Raw genomic sequence first — 13,803 nt, forward strand, 5'->3', positions numbered from 1 at the left:
TTAGACTCTCTGACAGCTGCATAAACTCACCCATTTTGCCCCACAACTAGAAGCAACCAGGAGCAAGCACCGAGTCAGCCATTGCACTGCAGTTGATAAGGGGCAACAGCTTCAACCATTAAGATTTCCTTTGCTCAGCTACCAGCAAAATCACAGCTAATATCAATGACTCTGATTTGTCTTTTACAATTACTGAAACAGCCACAGAAGTGTATCTGCAAAGGGGCTTGCTGCCATTTTAGTTACCCACTAGGTAAATCTAGAACTTCATAGTAACTTGGTTTTGTAGCTATAGCCTGTAGTCTGTAGTTCCAGGAGAAGGCTTTCAGCTATGAAGCCTGAGTAGAGGGCAAGTGTGGAAAGGTACAGAAGAAGTTACCTGTCACATCTGAGGACTTTTTCAAATCAGAGGACTCTAGCTGAGGGCACACTGCCTTAATGCAGAATGTAAAATTCTAATGACTTATTGGATCTATAGTTTATGTAACCAGATAAAATATGCTGTAACATTCTGTAGACTGCTATATAATTCTAGTTTTAATATTCATTTTTTCAGAGTAGAAAAATGTATTTGTGGTGTTGCTGTGCTTTTGATAAATTTTCTGGAAGGACTCTCATTTTTTTACCACTAACAATCTTTGGTCAGGATTCCCTGATGCCTTGTTTTCTAAAGACTATGAAAACTATCATCTGTTTATTTTTCACAGTAACTGTGTGATAGAATTCTCATTATTTTCATTGTATTTATAATTGTTAATACTTCTCTACACAGTTAATGATTAACTAGCTAGTACAGAAAACAGAAATCAATATGAAATCAGAGGACTAAAATAACCCGAGTAGCTCACAAAACCTGCAAAGGAAAGCAAACAAAAACTCAGATGACATGATGATGAATGCAGTGTAATAGCAGAGAATAGAAGAAATGGCTTATAGCTCTCTCCTCCTACACTCCTATTTGCAGTATTAAAATGCTCTGGCATTGCCTCTTAAAAGTAGAGCATGCTGCTGCTACCACGTGTTCTCAGTGCTAGGCTGAAATAGATGCTTAGTAGTGGTTAGTTAGCTGAAAACCAAGCAGCTTCTCTAACCTCTTAAGAGGAATGGTAATTTCTGCCCTGTGTGTGTCCTCGGACTAGACCAGCTCCTAAAATATATATAAGCAGTTCTGATTCTGTTCAAATTATACTTGATCTCAAAAGGTGCAACTCAAGAAACTGAAAGCACAAATAACCCAGGTCTGCACAAGCCAACTGTCTCCTTTTTGTCTTACTCCTCTGTCCCAAAATCAGGGACTGCACGGAGTACAACCACCAGCAGGCTACAAGACTGCCACACCATCTTGGTGTTTTCTCAGTATTGGAAGAATTCACAAAGAAGTATATGGTTCCAGATGCATGTAGGAACAAAGTAGGCTGGAACATGTCATCAATTAAAAATGTCCTCCTTTTCTAGAACCAAAAATACAGTTCACACTTACACACATCTCATTGTCCCACAACTCAGACATGAAAATATTCTGTCATAATATAATTTAAACAATTTAAAAATATTTAACAAGATGACGTATAAGCAATATGAGTGCATGAAAAGTGGCTATTTTTAAAAAGTTTATCAGACTTTCAGGGCAGAAGAAAGCAACCATGGAAGCATAAAAGTTTTCAACAAAATCAATGTGCATAACCAAGCCCTTCCCACAGGGTGATCACCTGTGACAAAATGTTGCATCACAGCTTTCAAGTTACTTTTTAGCAATTTTGTATTTTGTGGCTGTTGATAAAGCAAGAACCATCCTAATTCTTTAGACTTTCAGGAGTCACTGAGATAGGTAGGTACTACTGCTTATGATACAATGCAGTAAACATGGGTGTTCCAATAACCGAAGTGGTTTCCTGTCACAGAAAACTGCGCTCACTGATTTTCACCAAGACTGGGTTGAGAACCAAGGCCTCTTTTGAAAGGAAACAGTATTGTTAAATTGCATAGAACTTTTAAAACTTAGACAGGAGAGTACTTTTTTCTGTTAGACTTAACGTTATGTATAAGCCTCTATGGTGGTAAAAACGGAAGATTGTCCATAAATATTCCAGCAATACGAGCCCATGCTAGACCTTTTGTGCATCTGTTTTGGTTTAATTCCCATTTGTGTCATGATATCAGCAGCACGTAACTATTCTTTCAAACAAATGCTCCCCTTAAACTTTTCAGAGGTCACAGAACAAGAAAAGGTAATCATGCTTATCAAATACTAACCGTCAGAAATGATGTGGTTGTTTATGTTTGTTTGTTTGTTTCCAAAAGATGCATTTTATTATTTCTTACTCTCTCAGAAGTACCGAAATGACTTAACAGCCTAAATCTGTTCACTTCCAGTGAGTTTCTGAAGTGTGTCTAGTCAGGACACTGCTGACTACTGCCAAGTGCATCAGGTACAGAACTAGGTGCTCCAAAAGGCTCATTGCCAGTAGAGACAGTTGCTGGAGTGAGCCCTACGTCACAGCCCTACCAACGCCACATGTTATATGAATGTAGGAACTTTTTATAGGTCTTCACTGTGCAACATGAGTCTTCATTATTTCACGTGTTTATTGTAAGCCTTTTGCGTAAAAAGGAATTCAAAGCTTTTCCACTTCATGCATTAAATATGAGACTTGTGATTCTTGCTTCACAAAAATCCCAGAGACCCACAGAAGTTTTGACAATTCAGCTGTGTAATGTCTGTTCCTCATGCTCCTGTGCATGCTTCTTACACCTTTAGCACTGAGGGTGACTCATCAACTGAACACAGCTGGAGTGAGAAAACCACGTACAGCTGGGGGGGCAAAAATGAGGGTTCCACCCTGCCCATCTGCAGGGCCGTTCTGTACTTACATGGTACGCACAGCTACTTGGCAGGGCTTCTGAGGTGCACGTGGCTGTGCCAGGCAAACAGATCATGACACACTGTCACATTAAAGCCAGTGACCTGTGCAGCAGTCTGTGTCAGCACCTGAGTGCAGTGACCATCTCTGCACCCTCTGCCCCACCAGAAGTTTGGTTGCTGGTGTTGGGTCAGCTCTGATACTGTGTAGCCATGTAACCCTTGCTGATTTGTTTAAGAAAAAGAACCTTTTGCTCTTTGCTTGGGAGCTGCATTTAAGTTGCCTGATCCTTGCCTGAGCTACACTGCAAACATGTCTTGGACTTGCGGAGGTTGACCCTCGTCCACAGGCTTAACTTCCCATCCAGAGCTTGAACCTGCCTCATTGCTATGGACTTGTCTGATCGTCTGAGCCCAGCTGCCATCCCCAGCCTGTGCCACTTCCCTAACTCAGGGGCACTGGGACCGGCCTTGGTTGGTGAGGCCACTGCCCTGCTGGCAAAGGTAGCAAGTCCCCATCCCTTGCTGTTCCCTGACAATCTGGCCTTTTCCATATGCAAGGAAACAAACAAAAAAAGAGAAAGACACAAATAAAATAAGAAACCAACAAACAAAAAAGATAAAACCTTTTAAAATTACACACTGAAGCAGCTGTATTGGAAGTAACAGGAACCTGAAATTAAGACTGAGATCCCACTATGCTATACTATTTTTTTTTTTAAGGTAGCAAATAGTTGCACAAAAAAGAGTATTTAAAATCCTCTTTAGCTTCTGTCTATAATTTTCTGTTCCACGCTGACTTATGTGCTAATACTCAGAGGTCATGGAGTATGTTTGAAATAAAAATGACACCTAGAAAATGTCCCCAAATTATCAGGAACAGCTAAAAAAATACTCACTCTATATTTAAGCTTTTCGTTAACCTTTTTTTTTAAGAAAGGGATAGTGACTTTGACTTTTCCTCTGTATCCTGAAAGTATTAACGACAGATCAGAAGTCTTGCTATGAAGAGATAAAATGAAATTATCAGTTTAAATACTTTGAAGCATTTCCAGAATCAACATTGACTTAGAAGGTGAAAGCTGAATTTCTAGTCTAAATGTGATCCAATAAAATATGACTTCTCCTCTCAGAAAAATTAAAAGGAAGATTATGATGAACAGTATAGCATGAGTGTACACATATGCAAATATGAAATTTTCCTCATTAAGGAATGATCATATATTTTATGTATCCATTTGTGCTACTTTTTAATGTAAAAGCATTTGAATGTAAAAAAAAAAAAAAAAAAAAAGCCTGATTTGTTATAACTATTTGTACCATCATGAACTTGATTCTGATGAGAATATTTTTGCAAAGATCAAAGAGAGGACTTGTTCTTTACAGTGACTATAAAACAAAACTATGGAAACTAAATCTCTGACTGTGAAATGGTTATGTATAGCTTTAGGTTCACTTAGCTTCTCCACAGATACTTCGAATTGTTCTCACAATTTATGTGTTACCATTCATATTCTGTTACTGTTGTTATTATTATATGTATTATTATTATTATTGCAAGCCATCAAATACAACTCACAGTGAAAAAACCTGTCACATCAATCTGAAAAATCAATGGTTTAAAATCTGTTTGGAAATATTCATGCAGAGATAGACAGTTGCACTAGATCACATATTGTACATAAGAAATTAAGAAGTATTAGTAGAAAAAAAATCAGTAAAGTCTGACAAATAATTCATTCAAAAATTAAGAAACATTACAATTATCTCTGTAGCTTTAATTTGATCCATTAATGTATACACGCTCTTTACAATCTGTAACAAAAGGAAAGCATAGCTCTTCCTATAGGATTCATACCCTATTCAGGGCAACAAATGAACAGTAAGAAGTTATTTAATATTTTCCTTTATGCTTGTACTGCTTCATCCTGATGCCTTAAATTATGTACTATTTGAACACACCTCCAACAAGAGAATTTTCCATTTCTTTGATGTTCTTGCCTCTGAGTGCATAATAAATGCTAAATGATTTATTTCACCGTATGTTTCAAGGCACAGAAGAGCCAGGGTACAGACATCTTTTCATTAATTTTTTTCTTAATTTAGTTAGTTTGCATATATAGGTATGTGAGGAACAGACTACACCAGACTGTAACAGACTATAGACATTTTGGCTCACAGGTCTGCGTGTGTGCTGTGGCAACATCTGTACATGATTGGGGCATATGCCAGTCCTATGCAATGCCTTTCAAATAAAACTGGCTGTGGGTCCTAGGTGGGAACTGTGGATGCTCAGAGTATCAGAACGACAGGTCGTGTATTATAGTGTGGTAGCTAAGTCTTAGTCTCTTTGTCAAGAGATCTAAATCCTACAGGGGCCCTGTCACAGCTTTCTGTGAGACTGCCAGGCTCAGTAAATCAAATGTGCAGAGGGTTAGAGCAAAGGAAGCCAGAGACCAACTGAACTACACCTTAAGCAACAAGGCAGAAAGGGATAGTAGAAGAGACTAGCTTAAGACCTGCCCCAAACGATAGGTGCATTGTTACACTGGTCAAGAAGTCTCCATCTATTCCATTTTGATGATCATAAGAAAATGCTGCCAAGACTGGGGACCTGACGAGAAGGCAAGCAGGCCTTGTTCAAGGGTCAGATAAGGGGTCTGTAAAACATAGAATAACTTCCCCTATTTTACTACCTCTCTAGGATGGCAGGCTGCTCTTCCTCTCCATCACTCACCTGGGGAAATTACTAACTCATAGCAAAAAGGACCAAACTGCTCATTAGTATAATAAGGAATGTCAGCAGAGCTTCTTAATATGTCTTTTTTTTCCTTTTTACCTTGACCTGGATGGAGAAGTTTCAGACTTTTTTGGCAAAAATCCTCCAGCCCAGTTAAGCTCAGCCAGGCACAGAGGTAAGTGAACTGAGAAATAAGTTTATTACTATGATCAGTGGTGCAGTGATTTCCAATTCAAGGATTAAGTATGCCTCCCTGTAGTTTGTATGGAGGGAACACAGTCTGTCTATCTGACAAGGAGTTTGGCATTTTCAGGAACCCAGGCTAAGATGGATTCCCTTCTAATTGCTGAGAGAGATGGCAATGAATATTTATGCTTTGTCGCAGCGTGACTGGTGGGTTTGAAAAGGAATTGATGTTAATTCTTTGACCCAAAGATCTGCTAGGACATGAACCCTGAATACAGCATTATACAGCAAAAATGTTCCTCTATGCCTCAGGCAGACTATACTTTCCAACTCTTTATTTTGTTTGTTTTCTCTCTGAAATGGATGAGTTTAAGTTTTTGTCTTCTCATGAGGGTACCTGCATTTGGATATGTGAATTTGGACCACTTTCAGGCCTAAAGTTCAGATGCTCATCCCTATGAATGGTAAATTTAAAGAGGCAAAGGAGAAAAAAGCATGGTAAAGGTAGCATCTTTCCATGATCCACGGTCTCTTTGAGAGATGATCAGGGGGAGGCCAGATGATCTGCAGAACATACATGATGTCATTTCTCTTCCACAAGTTAGGGACATCCACATGGAGTGGAAGAGTTTTCATTCATTTAGGGGTACTATGGTCTTTGTATCTAGTCACAACCTTGCACACAGATCTTAGCATTTCTAAGTAGCCATGCCTCAGCATTGCACACTGTGTATCACTGTATACCTATAGCATCCAGCCAGAGTCAGGAATAGCTATCCTACCTTCCATCTTAATTCTCAGCAAAAGTAACAAAACCATTAAGTCAATTTTCCCTAATTAGTTATCAGACTTCTAGGGTTCTTGCTATATTTCGGTGGTTAATAGCATATGTTTGTGGTTTTTTTTTTTTTTTAATATTTTTGAAAATTTTAGAATGGAGTATAGACAATAAACCAACTCAATATTCTACACGTCATTTGTAACTTTCAGTGCACAGGATATTGGGTTTTTTTAATCTTTTAAAAAAATTTAAAGTGCCATTTATCACAGTCATGTCTTTCAATAAAAGAACTATCCTCAGCACAGAAGATACAACCTAATACATGTTTTTCACATTCAGATTAATTTAAGCTACTGACAGTTCTGTTCATCAGTTTGCTTTTTGTTTAATGGCTGATAAGAATATTACATATTCTGGAGTTATCCATAAAAATGACTGTCTTTCTTTAGATACATTGTGGAGATCTATTACGAACCCTCTCTCTCTCTCTCTCTCTCTCTCTCTCTCTCTATATATATATATACACATATACACACATATGTATTATATAACTATATAAAAACTCTTTATTTATTTGCATATTTTACATATACAAATATAAATCTCTGTATATATAATTTTTTCCTTGAATATTCTTCTTCAAACAGTAATTTGCATATACTGTCTATGTCATATTTGTTTCCATTGAGCTCTGCAACATTTCTTAGGCCAGGTAGAATAAGGAAAATTCTTATGGCATTATTTAATGGCAGCTGTTCTTCATCTCACTTCTGAAAAATTGTTAAGGTGATGATTATAGCATGAATATAAGTCCCTCCACTTCCTCTTTCACAGTTCTAGCTGTTCCAGGTCTAATAACTCAAGAGCATATTTTTTCATATTAAGATTACTAAATAGTTTTAAATCCCCCAATTTAGGTAAAAAATGTAAGAGTACAGACTTCACTTTGTTTACTTCAACTCCCCAACACCCATTTGCTTGGAGTACTGTACTGAAAAGCAAAAGATTCTTCTTTGCTCAGTACATGAAATTTTGACTTCTGGTAGCTTTGCAGTTTAAAGGAGAGGGATAAAGTTTTGTATTTCAGAGTGTTAAAAAAATTTTGACTCATAGAAAATGGGAAAGAAACTGATTTTCTTTTTCGTACCTCCTTTATTTAGCAAGCAATACTTGTTGCTATGGAGCTACTATATTCTTTAATTGATGGACTGGTGCTTTGAGCTTTCATGGCCGTTGCTACTTCCCAAGACAATATTTCATTTGGCATTCCATTTACAACAGTGTTGAATTTAACCAGTGACAGTTTTGAAAACTCAAATTGTGATCTGTAGAGATTAAATCAGATTCTTTCTTTTATATATATATATATATATATATATTTTTTTTTTTTTTTTTCAAATGAAGGATAATAATGTCTGGTACATCTTGTATATTCTTCACTATATAAAATTATTTTCAAATAGACTATGCAGAATTCTAAAGCCCTTCTTAAAAATAAGGTTGGTTTCATAAGCACTAGATTGCTGCTTTGCTTTCCTAAGATACAGATGAAGAGTCAAAGAACAAATTGCACACCACAGGTGGCAGTTCATCACTTTCATATTTGTATCTCTTCAGGATTTTTGGGTGAATGCAATCAATCCTGGAAAACTGGAATTGTTCCTTATACCCATTTCTTCAAAATCTCCAAAAAAAGGAAAGTGTAGAGGGAGGTGCTGAGCTCTTCTCCCTAGTATCCAGTGATAAGATGCATGACAATGGTTCAGAGCTGCGCTAGATGTTTGAACTGGGCATTAGGAAGCATTTCTTTACCAAGAGGGTCGTCAATCACTGGAATAAACTTTCTAGAGAGGTGATTGATGCCCCAGGCCTGTCAGTATTCAAGAGGCCCTTAATATCGTCTTGACTATCTATTCTATTCTATTCTATTCTATTCTATTCTATTCTATTCTATTCTATTCTATTCTATTCTATTCTATTCTATTCTATTCTATTCTATTCTCAACACTTTTATTAGAGACAGATCTTCAGTTCATCCTATGAAGAATATGTATGAAATCTGTTTAGGAAACTCTCTAACCCCTGCTAAGTGAACAGCACACAAAATTAATTTGTTTTCGCTGTTTTCCTTATCCCCCTTGAATGCTTTTTTTAATGGTTATCATCTACAAGCCATGTGAATTCTCTAGCAGGTATCCTTCTTCTGATGTATTTGAAAATTTTCATTATTACTTTTCATGCCTCTAGCAAGTTTCCTTTTTTTATTTTTTTTCTTGTCTAGTTTATCTTGCAGTTTGAGATTCAGCTTGACATTTTATCCTCTTCTGTGCTTTTGTTTTACAAAGCCTCCCCTTGTGGAAGGATGACTTTTTGTTTCTAATAATTATTTTCTTTGCTGTTTAGCTATGATAGCTGAGTTGGGATTTTTTATGTGTGCCTCATGCATTTTGTTTCTTTCCTTCTGGTTAGTGGTATATTTCTAAATTTAAGACACTTTTAGCCAGTCTTTGCTTAGAAGAATTTTATTATGTCAGCAGGCCTTTTTATTTTGTTCTAACTTTCTTTATCCTGTAAATATGGATTCCCCTATTAAGGAAGGTATATATTCCACACGGATGTTGGCTTTCACTGATGTATGGCTCCCATCACTCAAACATTAAGTTGCTGAATATGTTATTGCCACTTCAGTCTTCTGTCCTGAGCCAGGATGCTATTGATGTCAGTTGTGAATGCACTACTACAACAAAGTTATCAAAGGTGTTTTAAAGTGTAGCTTATACATCATGTTCCATGTGTTTACTTTACTTAGGGAGGGTTAACTGATGATTTACGCCATTCTTGTTTTTTCATAATTTTCATCATTTTCAGAGCATAGGCATCCTTTTATAATTTGGTCCATGTATAACTCTGCTATTACACTCTTTCTCATTCAACAAGGAATTTAAATCTATGAAGATTATGAGACATAATGTGACAGAGATGGGTTACTTGACTCTATTTTTTTTAACATAAACCTCCTTCCTTTCCACAAGTGCAATATGCTCTCATTGTTAGGTAATCGGACTATAATAACAGACAGTATGATGATTATTTTCTATCAAGTTTCCAACAGGCATATTAAATATATATTTAGGTCTTATAAATAAATATTATTTATCATAAATATGTATTATATCAATTTAACTGAAAATTATATGTTTAGCATTTATTTCCCCTCTTGCCTAAATTTTGTTTGTTGCTGTTATATCACTTTTTCTAAGAATCCCATTAAGGAATGAATGACCTTAATTTATTTTTTTTTTCTTTGTTGATGTTCAGTTCTAAAACTTCTTTAAAAATTAAGTGCCCGACAATGTAACATGTTTTTCTTTAGATTCTATATTTCTTGTAGAGCTTTCACTTTTGTTAACCTAAACCATTTCTGTTTATATGAGTGGATTCTGTCTTTCTGCTTGCCTTTCTCTATGTCCCTGTGCTTAGGACTAGAGGTATTTTGGAGAACACTGACCAAGAAGTTCTGGTCCAAAGCCTCCAGCCAAAAATCTGCCATCAGGACCCTCTCTTCCACTGGTACATGCCTTGTTGATGTCCTCATGAACTGCTGACCACTGGCTTCTCTACAGCACTCTTTAAAAAGCTGCTTCACTATCTTATGGCTGCTTTGCTTTCAGTGGTCTCTAGAATCAGAATTAACCTGTGTTTATGTTCTATAGTTTATATACCAGCTCTCCATCTCATCTTTTCTTAATCTCAAGTCTCTAACACACAGATCTGATAGAGGCAGCAGGAACATAGCTGTAGCTTGTTCCTTGGCACCTTTATTTCACATTTCTCCCTCTTCATATGAATGCCAGCTGGGGCCTTGAGTACCTCCTCACAATTCATGCTCACATTTTAAGCACTGCAAAACATATCTACAAGTACGGATTTGGGCTGGTTCTGAGAGTACAGTGTAAACAGTACTTGAAATCACCTCTGGATTCCAGCTGTTTCTGGAGTTTGTCAGCTGCAAGGGCCATTATTCATGCCCTAGCAACAGATTGCAAATAACTGTAAGACAATAAACTATTTCACGGGGGAGGTGAGATGGCTGCAGACCAGTTGTCAGCAGTAAAAAAAAATTTGGAGCAGGCTGTGTAAGAATCAGACCAGAGGATCTTGAGCGTTGGTAGGAGGAGGTGGAAACTGGCACACTAAATGTGCCATTTTGTGGATTTCAGCTGGTGGAGTAAGGGTAGAACTGTACCCTGTTTACTGAGCCTAGATTTGTGGTATATTATATTTTTAATATATCTGTATAAAGTTCTAATTCTGAACATTTCAGTCCTGTGTCTTCCTCTACTTCCAGTTCAAGCTGGAAACACATTCCTTTGTGTTTAATAATTCATAAATATCAGTTATTCCTGGCAAACACAAATACAAGTTTTCATGTTTCACCTTTAGATTTTTAAGTATTTGTAAAACAAAACATAATTTGAAAGCTGTGCAATCTGATTCTTAAACAGGTTTGTTACATCTTAGCTATACAAATAAATTGCAAAGGGGCCACATGGCAGAAGGTTTTCTGAATTCTTAGTTTCTGGACTTACCATTATGTCAGTGTTGGTGTTTCTGAATCTCTTAATGAAGCTATTTGTGGTGCCCAGTTAATGCACCAATGGGATCAGCCAAGCCTGTTCAACCATGTGTTAGATACTTCTACTTATTTAGAGAAGATATAACTTCTTAGGCTTAGATGTACTGGAGGGAATACCATGTAAGTTCTGGTTGTCAGAATCATGACCAGAATGAACAGGTGCCCTGTTTTAACCCCAGCTGGCAAGCAAGCCCCACAAAGTCACTAGCTCACTCCCCCTGGTGGGATGGAGGAGAGAAGCGGTGAGAAAACCTGTGGGTTGAGATAAAAACAGTTTAATAGGTAAAGCAAAAGCTGTGCATGCAAGCAAAGCAAAACAAGGAACTCATTCACCACTTCCCTTTGGCAGGTAGCTGTTCCAGCCATCTCCAGGAAAGCCGGGCTCCATCACACGTAATGGTTACTTGGAAAGACAAACACCACCACTCCAAACATCCCCCCTTTCCTTCTTCTTTCCCCAGCTTTATATGCTGAGCATGATGTCATACAGTACAGGATACCCCTCAGGTCTGTTGAGGTCAGCTGTCCCTGCTGTGTCCCCTCCCAACTTCTTGTGCACCTCCAGCCTCCTTGCTAGTAGGGTGGTGTGAGGAGCAGAAAAAGCCTAGACTCTGTGTGAGCATGGCTCAGGAGTAATGAAAACATCTCTGCATTATCAACACTGTTTTCAGCACAAATACAAAACAAAGCCCCATATGAGCTACTATGAACAAAATTATCCCAGTCAAAACAAGCACAATGGGTTCCCCACTACTTTAGTTTTTATGAAGCATTTACATTTACACAAACCACATAAATATTCTGCAACACTTTGCTAAGAGGTGTATTTTGTATGTACATATTTATGTGACTACAAAGCCTCACATATGTCCCTAACTAATAAACAGAGGGCAACACATGGAAATAATTGAAATAATTCTGGAAAACAAATAGCTCTCAAAGAAATTCAGGATTTTTTAAAAAAAATAAATTGTTTCTGATGCAATTTAATATGTAAAATGGTCATGAATGCTTTTTGCAATAGCAAATCCAGATTATGCATCAGCTGTCCATCCTGGCTTTTTCTGTTTCTAGTGTCCTTTGGCCCACCTGTTCCTCCTGCCCAGTTGTACTAGTTGTGGAATTCCCTGCTCTGGTCGCCCTTACTAACCCCACAAACCCTCGTTTAGATACAGCTGAGAGGGGTACATAGGGGAAGTAATGAGGGGCTAGGGCTAGTGCAGTTGGAAGGCAAAAATTACTCTAGCTAAAAATGTGATTATGGAATGAAATGGGGACAAAATTCAATTCCTAATTAAAATAGCGCACTTGACAAATTGTGTTGTTCATTTGCCCCATCTTTCTGATTTGTGTAGCTGGTGCAAGTGTGTTATGCATTAGAGCTGTCCTGGTCTGCAATGTCAGGTAGCAAAAAGGATATTCTTAGTTCTTTTCAGGAAGTAGGACATATGGTACTTACTTGCTGAACAATCTAATTGCATCTTTACTGGTTATCTCAGGTATATCCAAAGGAATTAAGCTGTGCTTCAGAAATGAGACTCTGGAGAAACTATGCAGTAAACAAATTCTCTCTGAATGTGTTTGTCCATGTTCCTTTTCTGTACAGTTCTATAGTAATTTAACAGTGTGTTGGGGGTTTTTTAACCCTGCAATCTAGTTAAATACCAAATGATGTATGCATGCAGCCTATTAGCATTTGGTACAATTTAATAAAGATGAACACTTAGGTGTATGAGCTAGCTTTCAGAATCCACAATGATTTTTTCCAAAACTGGTCCACATACGTGTCCAGACACATTGTTGTTTAAATCTAACCAACTGCTGATATTTCTCTTTTAAGAATACTAACCATGCCAAGTGTGCTAAAAGACTGATTACAAGTTCCTCAAGCTAAATCCCTGATCTGAAAAATTCACTTTCTGCTAAGAAGAAAGTCTGTAGCTGATTTCTGTGAAGTGCCTAGTATGGTGTTTGCATCTAAATGACATTTTTGAATACTATAATTAAAAAAAAAATCTTTACTGGAGGAATAAGGGGGACTCAGGAGACTGCTGATGCAAGAAAAGCCTTATGGAGATAATAAGAGATTTGAGAAAAGAGTCATAGCAGAAAGAGATTCTAAGCAGAAAACTCTTAGTGTAAAATTCTGATTTTCTGAGAGCAGAATTCAGGCTTTCACTCTGAAAACCTAAATTAAAGATTAGTTTTGCAGATAGCTTTAAAGTGTTTAAAACTGAAAATATAAACAGAAATGGTAGGAGTATGAAAATTTCAAGATACTAATAGAAATAGTAGAAGATGTCTACAGGCAAGGTTATTGTACCATGTGTAGTAAGTATCAGTTAATTCCAGTCCCCTGGAAGTCCATATATATAATAACAACTTTTGACTGTACCTTCATTAGAAATGGATAGGCAACTCTAACTCTAGAAGTGTCAGCTCATACTATCTGAAGAAGATTAATATCATCTTTGTTACAAGCACAACTCATACATGTTGCTTATACATACAGTAGGACTATCAACCATAGAATCAGAAACACAGAATTTTTTAGGTTGGAAGGGACCTTTAGAGATCATCTAGTTCCATCCCCCCTGCCA

This window comes from Athene cunicularia (assembly GCF_003259725.1).
Source record: "Athene cunicularia isolate RWA chromosome 1 unlocalized genomic scaffold, athCun1 chr1_part2, whole genome shotgun sequence".
Lineage (NCBI taxonomy): Eukaryota > Metazoa > Chordata > Aves > Strigiformes > Strigidae > Athene > Athene cunicularia.